The sequence below is a fragment of the Vicia villosa genome, linkage group LG1 (assembly GCF_029867415.1).
Source record: "Vicia villosa cultivar HV-30 ecotype Madison, WI linkage group LG1, Vvil1.0, whole genome shotgun sequence".
In the NCBI taxonomy this organism is placed as follows: Eukaryota; Viridiplantae; Streptophyta; class Magnoliopsida; order Fabales; family Fabaceae; genus Vicia; species Vicia villosa.
The window spans coordinates 198,295,365-198,307,653 of record NC_081180.1 but is presented as its reverse complement, the minus strand read 5'-3'; positions in this window follow the sequence as shown (position 1 = coordinate 198,307,653).

Here is a 12,289-nt window from a genome sequence, read left to right as displayed (position 1 = left end):
AGAGCCATTGTAAAATCAATACAAGAGAAGAGCAAAACTTTACAAAAAAATTACGACTTTGATCTCCTAAGGTGTCCCGAAGCCACTCTTCTTCACTTTAACGAAAAGTCCGCTACAACTCCTCAGCTCTTGTTCGCTTCAGCTGCAGCATACATACACCATCCATTCCTTGCCATCTAAATCCAATCAATAAACCTGCACTGCAAAAGAAAACTAGCCCTGCATAAACAAGAAAATAAACCTACTGTCATGACAGCCCCATACATTCATACACTAATCAGTATACATTCACTTCAAAACCATATCAAAGTCCATAGAATTCAAAAACTGTAAGTCAGCAGCCTTTCATCCAAAACCAACACCAAACAGTTACTAACATAACGATCTTTTAACTATCCCAACACTCAATTTCATAACTAATTGTTCAAACCTATCACTAACCAATTTCATAATAGAAAAAACAGAGAAGTAACTAACCTTTCTAACCTCTAACTGATTTTACAAAACCTAGTAACTAACAGCAGCCAATCAAACAATCTCCTAACTAACCTAACAGATTCATAACCAACATTTAACCACCAAAACAGAAAAAAAAACTAACTCTCTGACCTCTCAATCCAAGCCCCCCAATCTTTAACAAACTCTCCTTCAATCCAATGGCTCACATCCTCTCACCTCCTCTATATAATCTCCATTCCATCCATAATTCAAACTTCACGCCATTTTCACCTCTCCACTCTTCCACACCATAAATCTTCATCTCCATTCTCACTCCATTCATCTCCTCACATCTTCTTCACCACCATCCTTCTTTCAATCTCTTTCTCCACACTCTTCAATTCTCCTCCTTCACTCTCTCACAATTCATCTTCTTCTCTTCACTCCCTTCCTTCACTCTGCATCACGTAACAACCAGAACATTCAACCTTCATCTTTCTCTTGAATCTTCTTTACACTTCACGCTCCAATCGTACGCTCTTCATCCCTTTCAATCATCCCTTTCAATTACCTTCAATCCTCTGCGGATTCATTCAATCATCTCCAAGAATTCACCACATCTTCAATTCACCTCTTCAACTGAATCTCAAGAAAACTCCATAGAACTTCACCGATCCATCATTCTCCATACACTCTTCATCACAAAAAATCTCCATCGTCAATCTTCAGAAGACTCAACCTTCATCTTCATTCAATCAACTTCAAATCTGCAGAAAGGGAAGTCGAAAACAGAATTATGAACATCATCATCACAACAAGTCGAGAAACGGCAAAGAAGAAAAGCGAGGGAAGTAAGAACGCGAATACCTGAGCATATGACGCTGATCCTCTGGTTTTCTAGTCCTCGTAATCGCAACCGAAGGAACACTGTACTTATCTCCGATTGGTACGATTTCGTGGCCGACTCTCCGCTTCCATTTGATGCGTGCTAAGCTATTTCGATCAAGCTTGAATCGAGATTGATTAAGGGAAACCGGAAATGAGAGATTGAGGCAAAGATAGCTTGATTCGTAGAGGATATGAGGGTGTGTAATTGTGTTCGTGGTGGTGACCGGAGGTTGGAGAAGAAAGAGAGGTGGCCGTTACGCCGTCGGGAGAGCGATGCGAAATCGGTTGAAACGGAGAAGCACGAATCGAGAGTTGAAACGAGAGGATGATGAGAAGGGTCCATTTGCTCACGGCGGCGAATCGAAGAAGCCACCGGAGAAGACCACCACGCCAGTTGTTCGTGAGAAGAGGGAAGGTGAACGCTTCAGAAGCTCAAAGGTCACTATTATGAGTTAGCCCTAATCCCCTTTCCCATTTTGGTTCAAAATCTGGATCACACTCTTGGGCCTTCATACACCGAATTGCTTGCATACCCCCATAGGCCCATAGCACACTTTTTGGCATCATAAAATCTGTACAAAAAAAATCATCCTGGGCCTAACCATGTGGGCCTGCGCCTGTTCCCAAGGCCGCACCACCATTCTTAGCAAACAACCCCTAACTCCTTTAGTTCATGTTAGATTTGGACTTTTGACATAATTTTGTTCTAGATTTTTAGGTTCTAACACAATAATAGTCCCCATCATAATTTGTTAGATTTTTAGGTAATAAAATGACATAAAACTCATAAAAAAATAGTAGATTTTTTAGGTTAATTTTGACATTTAAATTCCTTCATAAAAAGCTCATAAAAATAGTAGTATATTTTAGTACTAATTTTTGAATTGCTTTCTTTATGTTTTGTACCATTTTCATGCTATTCCTGTATAATTGTTGTGTGATTTTGTTACTTGTTCTTGGCCATATTTTTGGCCTACTTTGTTAATACCATTTTAATGCTCCTTTTAGAATTTAGTCACCATGTTAGCATTAGACTTAGATTAGAATCACAACATAGATTAGAAAATAGGCTAGTTCCCTTTCTCATTTCTTTTTCTTTTTCAACATTAAAAAATCTAATAAATATCGACGAAGATCATACCGCTACTATCTTTCATAGTAGGAAAGAAATGATTGGGGCGTAGGCCCCGATGTATGTTCTTTTCTACTTAGCGGAAGAGAAATGATTGTGGCGTAGGCCTCGGTGTATTTCTTAACTGCTATTTAGAGAAACGATTGTGGCGTAGGCCTCGATGTGCATTCTCTAAATATTTAAAAAAGGACTCTGTATTTCTGAACCGCTATTTAGAGAAATGATTGGCGTAGGCCTCAATGTGCATTCTCTAAATACTCAAAAAACAAAAACTCTTTTTTGGTATGATCTAAATCACAAATAAATCCCCTTAAAAAAATACCAACCAAAAACACTTAAAACACCTAATAAATGATCAGATTTAAAGCAAAGTAAAGAAGTGGTGCGAAGCCTTGTAGTGGGTTTTCGTCATCATGGAATTACCCTAAAAGACACAAACCAATCTCTCTTTTTCTTCTTTCTAAGGGCATCGTTATTTCCGCTCGATCGCATCGTAGGTCGTCCCTTATGCAAGAGCGCGAACGTTAACTCCGCCCAACTAAAAAACACAAAAACAAACAGGAAATTGTGAGCCGAGCTACGGTAACTTTGATTCCTGAAAAGGATACGTAGGCAGCGGGGTAGGGCCTGTGCGAGTACAATTCTTTATTTTCCCTATATTTTGCATTCATTTTGCATATAGTCTTAAACATAGTACACACCCTTTAGATAGAAACAAACATAGGTGGATACCATCGAGTACGATGGGCGTGAGGGGTGCTAGTACCTTCCCCTCGCGTAACCGACTCCCGTACCTAGATTCTCTGGTCGCAAGACCCTGTTCCTTCCTTTGTTAGGTTTTTTGGTATTCCTTTCCCTTATGGGATAAATATATTGGTGGCGACTCTGTTCATTTTTCGCGAGCGTGCGACAATCGTTAATCATCCATCACCATTCAACAAAACAAAAACCTTCTCTGAAAATCTTCAAGATCTTCATCGATTCTGAAACCTTCAATCAAACCTCTATGAACCTGCTTCATCTTCTTCATCACACAAAAAGTCACAGAAAAACGCAAGAGAAAAGAGCCATAACAAAATGTAACAAACTCAGAAGAATTTCTCGGATCTCCATTCCACTTTCCCTCTAACGATTTCAATCCTCCCTCTATCCTCATCATATAGAATCCTTCAATCCTCTCTCCATTCTTGAATCTGCAAACAAACAACAAAAATCGATAACAAAATTCAGAACCTCTTCAATCTTCCCTCGGATTCAACCTTCTGCAAATTCATCATCACCTTCATGACTTCTTCATCTCCATTGAAACGAATCTTCAATCTCCACAAATTCAGAACTGAATCATACTTCGCTTCAATTTCCTACATCTTCACAAACCTGCAACCAAGAAGAACACACCATCAGCATCACCGCAACTTCAACTTCAACGCACATATTCTACAAAACTCTTTCACTGCACAATCATCATCTTCGTAACATTCCTCGTTCCAGCATCTTCAATCTGCACATCACAGCGATTGTATCACAACAAGAATCACAACAAAAATAAAAAACGGATAGAGGAAGAAGAGAGTGAATCAAAAGGAGAAAATTGAACGAAACTTACGATCTCTTCGCACATCGTCCCCGTCAAAGCTTGAAGGCACACCGGACTCTTTCTCCGATCGAGATTGAGTTGGAGAATTCCGACACCGTTCGTGAGTTCATTAGAGCACGAAGATGGAGACGAAAGAGAGTTCGAGAATGAAGACAGAGATAAAATATCGAGAGCCGATAGGTGAGACGAGAGGAATCTGATCGGAGAAGACTCCACCATACCACGCCATTCGTCGTCGCGCCATTCGCCGGAGAAGAGAAAGACGTCACGCTGTCGTGAGAGAAATGAGAAGAGAGGTTCAGAAGACTCCAATGGTACTTAAACCCCAATCCTCTTTTAATTTTCACTCTGGCTTTAATCTGATTTACTGTTAATTAATAGTACTGTAATCTGATTTGTTTAGCTTTAATTGATATTAAAAGAGATTAGCAAGAAAATCTGAATCAATTTCAAACTGGATCAATTCAATTTCCTTGGGCTTCATGCGAAATTACTGCTGATCTCACCTCCATGAGCCCAATTCCATCATTTTCTTTTGACGTAAAATCTGAAAACATGAACAAAAATAATCAGTTTTGGGCCTGTTACTGAATTGCCACGGTTCACCCCATGTTGGCCCATGAACCTTCCATTTCTGGCCTAAACAAAATGCTTGTGTACAAAAATCTGATGGGCTATATTCCCTTGGGCCTGCGCCCTATTCTCTCTGCACCATTATTTTCACAATAAACCCCCTTGTGTGTATATTTTCACCTTAGATTTAATTGCTTTAACTAGTTTTCTTCCTATTTCACTTAGGTAATAAAATTTATATAAAAATCACAATAGTTTTGTTAGATTTCTCGCATTGATAAAAAGAGATAATAAAAACATGTGATACCTTTTGCTTGTTAGAATTTAAATGTTTTGTTACATAGTTTAGTTCTAATTCATTGATAAAATGTCATAAAAAACAATTAATCTTGTTAGGTTTTGTTTTAGAATTTAATCTTGTTTAGGATTTAATTAGAACTTAATCGTTAGTATTTTCTATAGTGTGCTTCCTTGTTATTACTGATTTGGTTGTTGAGATGTGCGAGGTACTTCAAGAGAGCCTTTGATTGCGATTCGAGTTGCTTCGTGTTCCACTTTATTTGTGGGACACGATTTCGCTTTCACTGCGATTAATTTGCGTTGTGTTCCACTTTATTTGTGGGACACAGAATTGTTCCTGATGCGATTCATCTGATCTCTCATTCATTGAGATGTATATTCTTGTATTGTCTAGTCTGTGCTCTCTTGTAGGTTGCTCGTGTGATTATGCTCGACGTGTACCACATGTCGCTCGTGAGTTATTTTCATGGAGACGCTTTCTGACTTTGCTTGATGCTAGCTTACGCGAAGTATTCCAGGCTTCTTTGCTTACGCTTGCTAGATCATTACGGATTTGCTATCCGTACGGTATTTCTCCTTGTCCCTTTTACTCTTTCGCGCACCATATCTTGCCATGAGAAGTAGGGTAGGCATGCAACATCATATTTTCCATGAGAAGTAGGACCTAGATATTCATCTGGCCAAGCACTCGAAAGAGGCTCTGTTTTTGTTGGTGTGTTTTTATTTATGCTTTGCGGCAGGGAGTCACGGTGTAATAAGACCTAGATGGCACTCCGTTAAGTCCTCGTGGAAGGCATGCAGAAAGGGTTAGCAATCAACCCCCGCCCAGTCTCATCGAGTCCGTTCAGTATGCGCACGCTACGCGTGGTTCGCTTCTGAACCAGCACAAGATCTTGTTATCGAGTATGTCAAGAAAAGGGTTCATGCAATCGGACCTCCGCATTTCCTATAGCTCGCGTCGCTCGACGTTGATGCTCGGTGTACGCACGCACCGTTTTCCTTTTGGATCCGTGACGGCTTGGTTGTTGAGAGGGACTTGCTCCTCTTGTCTATGGCCCGATCATTTTTGCGAGGTCTAATGCTTGGTTGACTCGGGTGACTCGCTCCCCTTGGCTATGGCGGGACCGCTTTTCTACTACTTGGTCAGTGCCAGTAGTTTGTTTGTTTTACAAGCGGAGCTCGTTTGTGTGCCATTGTTATGCATTTGTTTGATCACTACTTCGGTAGTTTACTTGATTATCGAGCGGAGCTCGATCATAGGCCATATGGTTGTGATGCTTGTTCACTATCTTTGTATCTGCTATGCCTGTTAGTATGATATCTTTGTGATGCTTGTTCACTATCTTCTTATCTGCGATGCCTGTTCGTATGATATCTTTGTGATGCTTGTTCACACACTTGCACATGTATGCTTGTTACATGTTGTTTGCGATGCCTGTTTGCATTTTTGTTCGTGATACTTGTTCATATTTGACGTGTATGCATGTTACATGTTTGCCATGCATGTATGCCTGCTACGTGTATGTCATTTATCTGCTATTCCTGTTAGTATGATATCACTTGTGATGCCTGTTCACACACTCACATTCTTGTATACCTGTTACACGTTTGTCTTTCTATCTACGATGCCTGTTCGTATGATATATTTGCGATGCCTGTTCGCATGTTCTTATCTGTGATGCCTGATCGCATGCCATGTTTGCTAGGATCTTTGTGATGCTCCTTATTTGCATGCTCCCTTAGGGTGCTCGGTTCCGTTTCTCTAGGAGACGCGAATCGAGATAGAAACAGAAACTTTTGAGCCGAACTACGGCGCTCTGATTTCTCCATTGCACATTGGAGGTACGTAGGCACAGAGTACGAACACCCTAGCGAGCGGACTTTTCTCTTTTTTCTTTATTTTGTTCGAACTTTTTTTTTTTTTTGTTTTGTTCGACTTTTTCCCTTTATCTTGTTTGCCTACTATTTGCATGTTTCTTACTTGTATGTCTTCCATTGTATGTTTCCCTCTGCACATAGCATGATACACACACACACACCCTTAGATTAGAAACTAGCAAAAGTGGATACTGTGGAGTACCACATGCGTGAGGGGTGCTAGTACCTTCCCCTTGCGCAACCGACTCCCTTACCTGTTTTCTGAGATTTGTGCTTGTTTATTTGGTTTTCTTCGATATTTTCCATTCCTTAGCGTAGGATAAATATATGTTCTATGGCGACTTCATTGTTTTGTTTCGATGAGTTTTCCAGTTGCTTCAGCTCCCGATATATGTTGTTGAAAAAAAATAATGAAAAAGTAAAAGAAAATGAAAGAAAAGGGGTTTCAAGCAAGTGTTGTTGTTAAGTGAATTGATAGGAATGCTCCCTTAGGATAGGAGTTTTTGTTTAATTTCCCTCTAATAACACCCTTTCTTTGTAACTTAAGCCATATTACAACCTACGAAAGCCCTCTTGATTCTCACTTTGCACATAATTTTTGAACTTGTTGTGGTGAACGCATGATTTGAGTTGTTGTTGATTTAAATGCCCAGATGAGTGAAAGTAAACCCTTTTGTATTCATCATTACTATGATGTGTGTGTAGGTTTGATTCAATTTTGACATGTCTTGTTGGAATTTCTTGATAATAATTTGCACTTTGCCATCATTATTTCTCATGCTTTGTTTTAGCATTATGGTGGGTGTACTTTGAAAGGACTTATACTTTTGAGCCATTTGAGTGTTCGGTTATCTTGTCATCATTCTCTTGTTGTGTTGCTCTTGCTACTCTTGTGAATTTTGGTTTAGGGACAAACAAAATGGTAAGTTGGGGAGAGTTGTTAGGGACCAAATAGTACTAATTTTCATATATTGTTTTTGGTCCCTTTAACCACTTTTCATTCAATAATCACACTTTTATTCATACAATTTAGTAAATTTGCAATTTTGTTGGTTTTAGATTTATTTGAATAGTTATTTCACATGTTTGTTAGTTTTGTAGTGGTTTTTAAAGAGCTTTCAAGATCATAGGAAATGAAGGTGAAGACCGCCTTGAAGAAGAATTGCATGAAGACTTGGAGAAACAAAGGAGTGCTGATTCATCCAGTTCGCGCCGCAACCAGTCTTGGCGCCGCGAACTGCAAAAATCCCAACTGCTCTTAATTTTTGGTTGGATTCTGATGTGGCAAAAATTGAAGAGTTTGCGCCGCAAACCATTCTAGGCGCCGCGAACGCGGCGAATCAGAACCTCTCTTTTTGTTGGTCTACCACTTGTCATGAGGAGTCTTATCTTTGGAATGTGAACAGTTAGTACAAATTTTGGGGCTACTTTAGATAAAAAACAGAACCAAAGGATTATTATCATTAGTTACCAAATATTGAAGCTTAGGGTTTGAGAGAGAAAAGTTCTCAACTTTGTGAGAGATTGATGCTCATAGTTTCTTCTCCATATCTTTTGTTGTGTCAACCATGGTGATGAGTAGCTAAATCCCTCTTTGAAAGAATTGGAGGTAGTAGCTATCCTTGTTGACTATGTATCTTCTTTAGCACTTTTGTATGAACTTCATTGGTATTGAAATATATTGATGTTTTTGTTCTATCTTTTATATTTATATTTGGATTATAGTTGAGAAATATATTTCAAATCTTGGTCTAAAACATTCTATCAAGTGGTGAATAAATTGTAGAGATAGGTTTATTCACTACTTTTCTATTTGTATCAAACATTCAAGATTAGTATATTGATAGTTAGATGGAGAGATCGTCTAAAGATTGATATGCTAACCATCACAACTTCATTTAGACATAAATGTTGTCGAGAGGATACTAGAACATTTTCATTGCTATTGAAGTTATACATTGGTTGTTAAAGTCATATAGAAGATAGGATAGTGAAACCAAAACCAATCTTGTCATTCTTTTATTATTGAATCAAGTCCTTTTGTATTGCTCATTTTATATTTTGATTAGAAAAATAGAAACTCAACTCAAACCAACTTTGTTATATTTTGAACTTAAAGCGATAGTAACTATAGAACGCTGATAATATCACCCAATCTCTAGGGATACGATACAAAAATATTTTCCTAGAATATACTATTCAACAATTGTGATGTTTGGTTCTGTGCAAGATTGTGTTTATCAGAATTATCAGAACAAACAAACTTTACAAGATGTATGTTAAAGATTATATGTGAAGTTACTATGTGTAACACAGGTCGCAAACATTTCAGAGAAGCAAGTATGCTTCTGTACCTGGTAACAATCATAAATATCTTAGGACATCTGAAATTGTTGTTGCAATGATCCTATGGATTCTCTTCTGAGAAGCGAGTCTGATTCAGAAGCCAGCGGAGATTCTGTATGAGTGATCTTCTAAAGAACCAACTGCCGAAGATTCCGAAGACTGAAGATTCTAAAGTGCTGAAGATTCTAAAGATTGAAGTTTTGAAGACTAAAAGTTCTGAAGGAACAAGTGCTGAAGGTCCTGAAGACTGAAGTTCTGAAGATTCGGTTCCTGAAGATAAAGAAATTCTGAAGACCAGGTGCTGAAGACTCTGAAGACGCAATTCTAAAGACTCTGAAAATTTGAAGTTCTGAAGAATGAGTTCTCAAGATAAAGGATGCAGTTTCGAAGACAAAGGTTCCAAAGTGGACAAATTTCGAAGACTAAAGACCTGATCAGAAGATGGTACTCCACTATTGATGCTTCAATAAACTATCATTAGAAGCCTCTGAAGTTGAGAATGCAAATGTTACCATTAGCAAAGATAAAGTACAAAGTACATAAATGCTTTATAGCACTATCTCTCCTTCAGCGTGCTTTATGGAAAAAGGACAGACCTGGCTGTACTTCTCAATATCATTGTGTAACGACTCTTCATCTATAGTCAACTGTTTCCCAACGGCTATTCTTCAACGACTCTATTTTCTTTGGCTATATAAGAAGAAGAACATTTGATTTTAAACAAACACTACTTCAAACAGTTGTTTGATTATACCTTGAGAGACCGAGTGAAGATCATATGCTCAAGAAGATAGTGACTGCGATCATTGTGGGAAATCCTCTTGGAAGACCGAGTGAAGGTCAGTAGTCTAACGGGGTTAATGAATGTTATATCTGTTAACTCTGATCATTGAACATTTCATTGTTGGTCAGTCACAGGAGTTCCCTGTGCAGGTGTTAGTCACAGGAGGTGTATGTGCATGCTGTTAGTCACAGGGTTGTCTGTGTAATCTTAGTCACCAGCAGTTGGCCCGTGCAATTGTAATCTAATTGGTTATAGTTGATTAAGACCTTATTTAAGGCAAAATCACCTCGGAAGGGTGGACTAGATTAGCTTGAGGGTTTCTCACGTGAACCAGGATATATCGTATGTTCTTTTCTCTCTTACTTTATTGTTCTAGCTTCTGCATTGTCTTTATAAAACATTAATTAGCATAGTAATGTTAATAAGCGAGAAACATTCAAAAAGTGAATACCCTATTCAACCCCCCTTTCTAGTGTTTTCTTCACCTTCAGTTGGTATCAGAGCTTCGGTTCTGAGTATGATATTGAGCATGAGTCTTTATCAAGCACCTAATAGTGTCAGATAAAGATCCATATGCTGTATGAAGAAATACTATGGCCAACAGATGTTTCATCTTCATTTCAGAACAATGAAGAATCAGTTGATAAGATAGATTCATTAGATAAGGAGTAACATTTGTTGAATGCATATCTCAAAACTTCAACGAAAAGATCAACACATCCTTGTTTGCTAAATACGAGTTCCTGGTGAGTGTGAGATGTTTTCGATAATTGGATTAGTCGCCCTTGACTTTCTCATACAGATCTCATTGGGAGTTTATTTAAGTAAGGAAGGAAGATGGTCAACTTATGATTATGATAAAGAACCTAATGATGAAGTCTACAAATCTAGACTGAGGAATTCAAATCTAACTTCTATGAGTCAGAATCAGTAAGATGCAGCCGATCTATAAGATGCTAGTTAATTTTTCTCAAAGAACATAGCTTCTCAAAAGCGCAGGTTTAAGTTAAGGAACTATTAGCCATCTGAAAGGTTAAGCTTCCAACCTTAAAAAGCTTGATTAATGGATATGTGTTTAGATATGTAGAGATCATAATGTATGGTTCTGAAAACTATCTCCAGGAGTCAGAGTAAAAAAGAAATGAACACTACTCAAGAGATCAGAAGGATGTCAGTTCAGAACCTCTGATAGACATATCTAAAGAAAGCAGAAGTGGAACGAAGAGGATCAGAAACTCTCTCTCTTCATCTGAAGAAAGCGTATGCAGAACTGGATCAATCAGAAGCAGCATCAAGACAAAGTCAAAGTCAACATAGAGGTAAAAAGCTTTCAGGAATGAATTTGGATTAAATATTTCATAGGTACGATTTCTGTTCATAATCTATGATAAAATATCTTGTTCAAATTACTAGATACTATGATCATAAAATTTTCTTAAGAATGAGCAAAATCTTACTTATGATACCTCTTCCTTATGGAGACCTGCTCATTCCATTCCTACTATGTATGTGATTCTTGCTTATCTTATAAGTATGGTTCAATTCTTTTACTTTGTGAAAAGTATTCAAATATCATATTTGTGTGAAACAGTTCTTCATACTCATTCTTTCTTCTTCATAAAAGTTCTTCAAAATTCCTTCTCTTTCATTTCTCTATGCCTTCATTATCCTTTATAGGAAATGAAGATCCGCTTGAAATTATCATTAAGCAACAACTCGAGAATATGGTTGTTGAGAGTGGCATAGACTGTAGTATATTAAATGTGATACTCACCCAAGAATGGTCAAGGGATTCTCATTCTCAATTGTTCTTGCTACTGGGTGTGAAGATGTGGTGTCACTGCTAAATTTGTTAAAGCCATAACCACTATGGCTGAAAAGTTTCCTTCTCTTCTTAATCCCTCATCAAGTCCTACATTCCTTATGGAAGAGTTCTTTATGAGATATTCTTTCGAGAGGGAATAAAGGATATGATTAAAGAAGTTATAGCAGAATATGGTCGTGATAGCTTTCCTAAGTTTCGTTTGTTGAAAACTAAGTGTGATATTTTCAGAGGATAGAGGAACATTATTTGTCTTGCCTAATTGTTTGTATGTGTCCTTTATGTATGTTTTAAATATGTACTACTCTTGTATTTGTGTATGTGTGTTGTTTGCTTTAATTGATGAAGTCTTTATTTTCTAGTTGATTATCCATGTGTCAAAAATTGCTCGTGTTCCATAACAAGTATTTTAATCAATATAAAACAAATTACTTTTTCTCTATTAATGTTTCACTAGGACCGAAGAGAGAATTCATTCTGATAACGTGTGTCAGTTACATTAGTAATTTAGTAAAGTGATTGATATTATCT